Here is a 9,141-nt window from a genome sequence, read left to right on the forward strand (position 1 = left end):
ACGTGGCACAGATAGCAATCGGGTGATTCCTATGCTTGAATTTTTACTTTTCAGCTTTCTGCCGAGCTCCCTAAAATACCTCCTTTCTCACCTTTCCTTCCTATGTTATTGGTGACAGAGTGTACCAAGACTTCTGCCTGCTCCCACTCCCGCGTTAGAATGCTCTGCAGCCAATCTGAGACATCCCTGACACTGACGCCTGGGAGGCTACAAAATATATTGGTGTCTCTATCCCGTCCATAGAATCTCGTCCCTATTCCCCTAACTATGGAATTAACTGAAGTCCACTTTACCTCTCTACTGATGCCTCTGATACACAGCTCTAGAGTGTCTGGCTAAGCACATCTCCAATGCCACGATCAAGTTTGCTGATGACACCACCGTCACTGGCCGAATAAAAGATGCTGATGAATCAGCATCGAGGAGAGAGATTGAAAATCTGGCTGACTGGTACCGAAAACAACCAAAGATATCAACATCAGTAAAAGGAAACCAGAGGTGTACAAGTCAAAACTAATCGGGAGATCACAGGTGGAGAGGGTCAGCAACTTATAATTCAGTGGTGATATTATTTTGGAGGACCAGTCCTGGGCCCTGCACTTAAGTCCAATTATGAAGAAAGCTCGGCAGAAACTCTACTTCTTAGGGGTTTGCAGAGATTCGGCATAACATCTTAAACTTTGACAAACCTCTTCATAGAAGTGAAGAGTGTATTGACTGACTGTATCACAGCCTGGTATGGAAACTTCCATGTCCTGAAGAGAAGATACTTCAAAAACTGTTGGATACCAAAGTGTGTTTAATATTTCAATAATATTTCCCTAACCTTGTATACATTTTGTCTGATTCAGCTTTCTTATTTGTTTAAATAATTCATTACGGGTTATGTGTATAAATACGTGAACTGCAAACATCATCACGCTACCACGTAATATGTAACAAATGAAAATCGAAATTCAACTCCCATTTAGGACTCTGTGCCTTCTTTTAGATTAAATGATTTACTGTTACAAAACATAAGAAATATGGTCCAGTACCTCAGGGGTAAAGACCACTTCCCCAGTTTGCACATCTACGTGAAACATTGTCACGGGTAAATCCCTCACCCCCAGTCAGCACATCTACATGAAACAGTCTCACGGGAAAATCCCTCTCCCCCTGTCAGCACATCTACATGAAACATTGTCACGGGTAAATCCGTCTCCCCCGGTCAGCACATCAACATGACACATTATTGTAGGGAAAGCTTTACTGATCTCAGACCCCCACCACCCAGGTCATTGAGGATGTTGAAACCAGAGCAGTCCGGATCGACAGATGCTCCGTGATGTTTACTGACCTCTCTGTTGAGCTGAGCTGAGTCCGTGGCCTGTTCCGGCAGCTCCAGACATTCACTTTCATTCTGAACGGTATTTGCTCTCTTTTATTGTTTGTTATGTACGTGGATGGAGCGTTGGTTGATTGGCAGGAAACAGAGAGTGGGAATAAAGGGATCCCATTCTGGTTGGCTGCCGGTTACCAGTGGTGTTCCACAGGGGTCCGTGTTGGCGCCGCTTCTTTTTACGTTGTATATCACTGATTTGGGTTATGGAATAGATGGCTTTGTGGCTAAGTTTGCTGACGATACAAAGATAGGTGAAGGGGCCGGTAGTGCTGAGGAAACAGAGAGTCTGCACAAAGACTTGGATATATTGGGGGGATGGGCAATGAAGTGGCAAATGAACTACAATGTCGGAAAGTGAACGGTCATGCACCTTGGTAGAAGAAATAAACAGGCAGATTATTATTTAAATGGGCAGAGATTTTAAAGTACTGAGATGCAACGGGACTTGAGAGACCTCGTGCAGGATACCCTTAAGGTTACCTCCAGGCTGAGTCGGTGGTGAAGAAGGCGAATGCAATGTTGACATTCATTTCTAGAGGAATAGAGTATAGGAGCAGGGATGTGATGTTGAGGCTCTATAAGGCACTGGTAAGACCTCACTTGGAATACTGTGTGCCGTTTTGGGTTCCTTATTTAAGAAAGGATGTGCTGACATTGGAGAGGGTTCAGAGAAGATTCACTAGAAAGATCCAGGGAATGAGAGGGTTAACACATGAGGAACGTTTGACCGGTCTTGGACTGTACTCCTTGGAGTTTAGAAGAATGTGCGGGGACCTCATAGAAACATTTCGAATGTTGAAAGGCATGGACAGAGTGGATGTGGCAAAGTTGTTTCCCACGGTGGGGGGAGTCTAGTACGAGAGGGCATGACTTGAGGACTGCAGGGCGCCCATTCAGAGCGGAGATGCATTTTTTTTTATTTAGCCAGAAGGTGGTGAATCTTACGGTGAAAAGGTGGGGGAATGGGACTAAAGGGGAGATTGGATCAGCTCAAGATGAAATGGCGGAGCAAACTCGATGGGCCGAATGGCCGACTTCTGCTCCTTTGTCTTATGGTCTTTTGGTTTGCTTTTAATTTCTCTCTGCACCTTGTGTTTCATGGAATTTTTATGTTTTGGGGATTCTTTGTTTGGCAGTAGCCTGCAAAGAGACGAATCTCGAAGTTGTATAATATACACATACCTTGATAATGCTTGCACTTTGAAATTTAAATTCCAAGAATATGGTCAGGAAAGATTTCCCTTTTCGAAACCGTTGCTGACTTTGGCCTATTTTTGCATGCGCCGCGAAGTACTCCGAAACCTCATCCTTGATCATTCACTCCAACATCTTTACAACCACTGAAATCAGGCTAACCAGCTTGTAATTGACCTTCTGATGACTCCCTCCCTTCTGAAAGAGTGCAGTAACATTTGTAATTGTCCAGCTTTCAGGATCCATTCCAAAATATTGTGAGAATTAAACGATCACTGTCTCCACCATATCTTCAGATACCCCTTTCAGAACCATGAGATGGACTCCATATGTTCCAGGTGATTTACCCAGCTTCATGCTTTTCACCTTTCCAAACATCTTCTCCGACGTACCAGCAACTGCGCTCACTTCTGTTCCCTGACACCCTCGAACATCCTGCATACCGTTAGCGTCTGCACTGAAGACTAATGCAAAGTACTTATTCTGCCACGAAAATAATTCTATATCCTGGTACTGGAGTAATTTGTCCTTATGTTTTTCTTTCCTTATACATGTCCTGCTGCCTTGAAAAAGCAGGGCAATGGTTGTGGTATCAGTTGTTGTCGACCCCACCATGGGACAAGTTACTGTTTACACAAAAGAACTTGGGGCTCCAGAGCGACTGGGAATGAGTTGCCTGGGACACATGTTGACCCATGACCTCATTTCTGATTTGTGTCCATGACAACTGCATCATTACATTCACAATGAAGTTGCAGTTGGTTGGTAGCCCCTATTGAGACCACAAGACCATAGGAGCAGAAGTAGGCCATTCAGCACATCGAGTCTGCTCCGCCATTCAATCATGGGCTGATCCATTTTATCCAGTCATCTCCTCTCCCCTGTTTTCACCCCATACCCTTTGATGCCCTGGCTAATCAAAAACCTATCTATCTCCGACTTAAATACACCGAATGACTTGGTCTCCACAGCCGCTCGTGGCAACAGATTCAACAGATTTACCACCCGCAGTTCAGGTCTAAAAGGACAACCTTCAATCCTGAAGTCGTGCCCCCTTGTCCCTCCTGAAGCAGGACCCAACAGGTAACAACTCTCTCCGACAAACTCCTGGCTATAACAGTGGTTTTATTTCTAGTTGGGAAGGCTTCCTTCCACTTGATGAAAATATCCCCTGTCACTGGGATATATTTCAGTCCTCCACGGGATGGAGGTAAAGGTCCAACAAAATCAATCTGCAGGTTAACGCATGGTCCATCTACGGGGTAAGTGTGTCTTAAACTGTTTTTCTAGCCAATGTATCTGCGTTATACTGGGCACAAATCAAACAACTCTTGCTATAAAGTTCTACTCCTCACATCCTTACATTTTTTGGCCACCAACACAGTTTCCTCAACTGCTCCATAGATCTATCTGTGCCCACAAATATCTGGTTTATTTCACCTTCTGGCACCACAAATCTCCATTATTAAGTACAATCTCATTCCGTATCTGTATTCCCGGATATTTTCCATAGTCTGCAGCTTTCCTCTCTGTACCTTTGCTCAATACTGATCCTATTGCTGTACCATGATTATGTCTATAGACATACTGCCGAAACGAAGCTTGGCTGCAGGATTAAACATGGAAGTGCTGCACAGGACGAGGCACATGGACAGGACAAGAACCCGAAGCCTTGACTAGATCTTGGGACACCTGAACACGGAGCCTTGGTCCTGAAAGAACAGGAACACAGAGACTTGGTCTTGAGAGACACCGGACACAGGGACATGGAACACAGATCCGGGACCTTTCCTTAGGAACAGGGCTTGGGCCGGGGCTCGACACAGAGTCAGGACCCCTCCTAGGGTGCAGGAAGTTAGGCCGGGACTCGTACACAGAACACAGAGAGACGGTTCCTCACACAAGATAGCGGCAAACGGCCGGACCTACCTAGCGAAGGCGTGGACACAAAGACAGTTCCAAGCAACGAGAGACAGTTCCTTATCTAGACATAACAAGGCTCCGGTCTTGCTCCGGCCGTAGAACTTGACAGTAATACAGGCGAGGTTCCAGGAGGAAGGTGCAGGGAACAGCCCAGCAAATGAAGCTGAAACCAGGAGCTATTTAAGCAGCCAGCCCAAAATAAGAATCAGGTGCCTCAATTAGAGCACCCAACAGAACAAGGGAAAACCGGAAAACCTGGAATAAAGTACGATGGACCGGACCGTAAACCAGAATGCGGACTTCACGGACCAAACCATGACAATCTCGTCCCGCACTCTGAACAATTTTTGAGTGAAGGATTTCATAAACAGATTCTCTTTAAATGTCAAACGTTTCACCATTAAACCATGAGCTCTAATTCCAGTCTCACTTAACACCATTAGAAAAAAAAGCCTACCTATAGTTATTTCATCTGTATAATTTATAATTCTGTACATCTTTCCTAATCTCCAGGGAATAAAGTCTTAATCTATTTATCCTTTCACCCCAACTCAATTCCTCAAGACCCAGTAACATCGTTGTAAATTTCCGCTGCTCTCTTTCAGTCGTATTAATATTACCCCTGCAGGCAGGTAACAAAAGATGCACAAAAGTGTCCTCACAGACCTCTGATACAACTTCAACATACCAACCCATCTTCTGTACTCTGCACTTTGATTTATGTAAATCAATGTGCCAAAATGTCTCCATACAACCCTATCTACATGTGACACCATTTTCAAGTTACTATGAATCTGTATTGATCACCTATTGATCGCCGTTTAGAACCTATCCTGATTAGTCCATCGAAAGTGTCACACTTTACACTTATTTTCATTAAAATCCATCATCAATTTTTCAGCTTATTATTCCATCTGGTCCAGATACCCTGGCAAACTTTAATAGTCTGCCTTGCTTCCTACTACACAACCCAGTTTTGTGTCATCCACTACTTTGCTGATTCACTTTATCACATTGTCATCCAGATTGTTGATCCAGATGGCAAGCATCAACGGACCCAGCACCGATCCCTGCTTTACACCACTAGTCACAGGCTTCCAGTTAGAGAGGCAGCTATGTATTTCCACTCTCCGAATCTACAAAGTTGCTACCTTATTCTGAATGCACGCACATAGCCTATCGCTGATCAATCCCTGGCTATCTAAGTATTTATATACCTGACACCATGGAATACCTTCCCGTAGATTTCCAAGTAAGTATTGGTTCATGGCTTCGCTCGGGGGTGAACCACCCTGATAGATCAAACAGAACACTCAAGGCCTTTGACAAGGTGCCGCACATGAGGCTGCTAAACAATATGAGAACCCATGGAATTATGGGAAAGTTACATACATGAATAGAGTATTTGATGATTGGCAGGAAACAGAGAGTGGGAATAAAGGGATCCCATTCTGGTTGGCTGCCGGTTACCAGTGGTGTTCCACAGGGATCCGTGTCGGGGCCGCTTCTTTTTACGTTGTATATCAACGATTTGGATTATGGAATAGATGGCTTTGTGGCTAAGTTTGCTGATGATACGAAGATAGGTGAAGGGGCCGGTAGTGCTGAGGAAACAGAGAGTCTGCAGAGAGACTTGGATAAATTGGGGGGGATGGGCAATGAAGTGGCAAATGAATTACAATGTCGGGAAGTGTACAGTCATGCACCTTGGTAGAAGAAATAAACAGGCAGACTATTATTTAAATGGGGAAAGAATTCAAAGTTCTGAGATACAACGGGACTTGGGAGCCCTCGTGCAGAATATCCTTGAGGTTAACCTCCAGATTGAGTCGGTGGTGAAGAAGGCCAATGCAATTCATTTCTAGAGGAATAGAGTATAGCAACAGGGATGTGATGTTGAGGCTCAATAAGCACTGGTAAGACATCACTTGGAATACTGTGTGCAGTTTTGGGCTCCTGATTTAAGAAAGGATGTGCTGACATTGGAAAGGGTTGTTGGATGTATATGTGGGGCTGGAAGACAAGGTTCTGCAGTTTAGTGTTTTGAGTATGTTGGTCCTTAGCGGGTAGAGTACTGGAGCCACTTTAATGTGGCCCATGACCTTCATTAAAGTGGTCCAACACTACTTGGCTTAATAAGTCAGGTATGCCAGTGAGTTTCATGTCAGTTTGAGGGCTCGGGTATTTTAGACCACTTTACTTGCTTTTATTTTACCATAGGGGGATAGAATGTTTTGTGGCTTCATCTCTAAATAACGGGCAACTTTAAATTTACACTGATCTTTATATTGCATCTTGATGCTAGGAATCGCTTCGGTTAAATTAGCAGGATTTACGGGAAATTCAATGCCACTCCATCCTGTCTCTTTGAGTTGGGTAGTGACTTATTTCCTCTGGTCCCAGCTTGGGTGCAACCCTCTGCTACCCTTTCGGTTCTTGGATCACAGCATTTATCATTGGCATTTCGTGGACCAGGAAAATGAAAAGCATGAACCTGCTTGGTCAGGTCGTGATTATGCGGAATAGGAAAACCATCACTGCTGTGTTAGTTGAACTCATCACCTGCAGATACAGTATCACGCAGCCCTGCCACTCTGGCACCCGTCTTCATTAAACAGGTCCCACAATTGCCTTTATTGGGACCTTCCTCCTCCTTACACAAATGTTCAACTTTATTATTATGAATATGCTTTATGATGGGATTACTACTTATGATTGAACTGGGGTGATGTTGCATTGCAGGGTATGAGTGCTGCCCTGTGAGAGATTCAGCGAAGTGTTTTGGGGGGAGTGATGTGGGCCAGTGTTTGGTTTGGTTGAGATTATGCAGGCTGTGGTAAAATCATCTGTCTTGTGCTTCTTTATCTCATCACTCGAGATTCAGAGTGACGCAGCCCTGGCAGTTTGATCTGGCCCATGCTTTAGTGTTTGCTCAGATTATGATTTAGAAACAACGGTGTGGAGATTTAGAGTTCATATTTTTGTTTAGAGTCAGGTACCTGGGAAGTTAGAGGTCAGGTTGGCGTTATGGGCTTTGTTGTGTTAGAATAGAGGTCAGGTTGGCATTATGGGCTTTGTTGTGTTAGAATAGAGGTCAGGCTGGCATTATGGGCTTTGTTGTGTTAGAATAGAGGTCAGGTTGGCATTATGGGCTTTGTTGTGTTAGAATAGAGGTCAGGTTGGCATTATGAGCTTTGTTATGTTAAAATAGAGGTCAGGCTGGCATTATGGGCTTTGTTGTGTGAGAATAGAGGTCAGGTTGACGTTTCGGTTCAGGGATGTGGGAATTTGAGGCTAGATTAGATGAAAGTTTAGGTTTAGGGATGCAGGGTGTTTGAGGTCAAATTGAGCTTCAGGAACAGTGGTGTGGAGATTTGGAGGTGAGAGTAGGGTTTCGGGTCAGGGATGTGGAGAGGTATAGATTGGAGTTTAGGCACATTGTTGTAGCGTGTTAGAAGTATGGTTCGGATTTAAGAACAGGGAAGTAGGGTTAGACGAAGATTTAGAGATAGTGATAAGGTTATTTACAGTTCAGGTTAGGATTTTGCGAAAGGGATGTTGGGAAGTTAGTGTTCACATAAGGGTCAGGGGCACGGATGCCATGTTGTGAGAGGCCACATTTACGTTTGGGGACAGAGATATGGGAGGGCGCATAGGAGTCAGGTTAGTGGTTAGGGGCAGGAAAGTGGAGAAGCCAGGTTCACCAAATCACGTCAGTGATGTGGTGTGTTAGAGACCAGATTAGGTTTAGGGACAGTGATGTGGGAAGTTGGATATCAGAGTAGGTTTAAGGACAGTGATGTGGGAAGTTGGAATGTAGATCAGGATTCAATGGCTGGGATGCCATGTTGTGAGAGGACATATTTACGTTTGGGGACACAGGTCTGGCTGATAGAGATCAGTTTAGGGACAGGCATGTGGGTGAGTTACAGATCGTATTAGGGTGATGGGATAGGTTTGTGTGGAGTGAGAAGTCAGAAGTTTCAAGTTCCTGGGTGTCAAGATCTCTGAGGATTTAACCCGGTATGAACATATCGGTGTAGTTAAAAACAAGACGAGGCAGCGGCTATAATTCATTAGAAGTTTGAACAGATTTGGCATGTCAACAAATGCACTCAAAAACTTCTTTAGATGTACCGTGGGGAGCATTTTGACAGTCTGCATCACCCTCTGCTATGAGGTGGAGGGGGGTGGGTGTTCTACTGCACCGGAACGAAAGATGCTGCAGAGGGTTATAAATCTTGCCAGCTCTTTCTTGGGTACTAGCCTAAAAAGTACACTTGATATCTTCAGGAAGCGGTGCCTCACAAAGGCAGCGTCCATTATTAAGGACCCCCAGCACCCAGGGCGTGCCTTTTTCTCACTGTTATCTTCGGGTAGGAGGTACACACTCTGCGATTCAGAACCAGCTTCTCCCCGTCCGCCATCCGATTCCTAAATCGACATTGAACCCTTTTTGAATATACTGTATTTCTGTTCAGTTTGCACGTTCTAAATCTATTCAATATACGTGCTGGGATTTATTTATTTATTTTCTAAATGATGTGCTGCTTTCGGCTGCTGCTGACTGATGCGGGCTGTTAAAGGTCTGCACTCTCTCTCAATCACACAATCTTTCTCGTTCTCTCAATAAATCCCTC

This window comes from Hypanus sabinus, chromosome 10, assembly GCF_030144855.1.
Source record: "Hypanus sabinus isolate sHypSab1 chromosome 10, sHypSab1.hap1, whole genome shotgun sequence".
Lineage (NCBI taxonomy): Eukaryota > Metazoa > Chordata > Chondrichthyes > Myliobatiformes > Dasyatidae > Hypanus > Hypanus sabinus.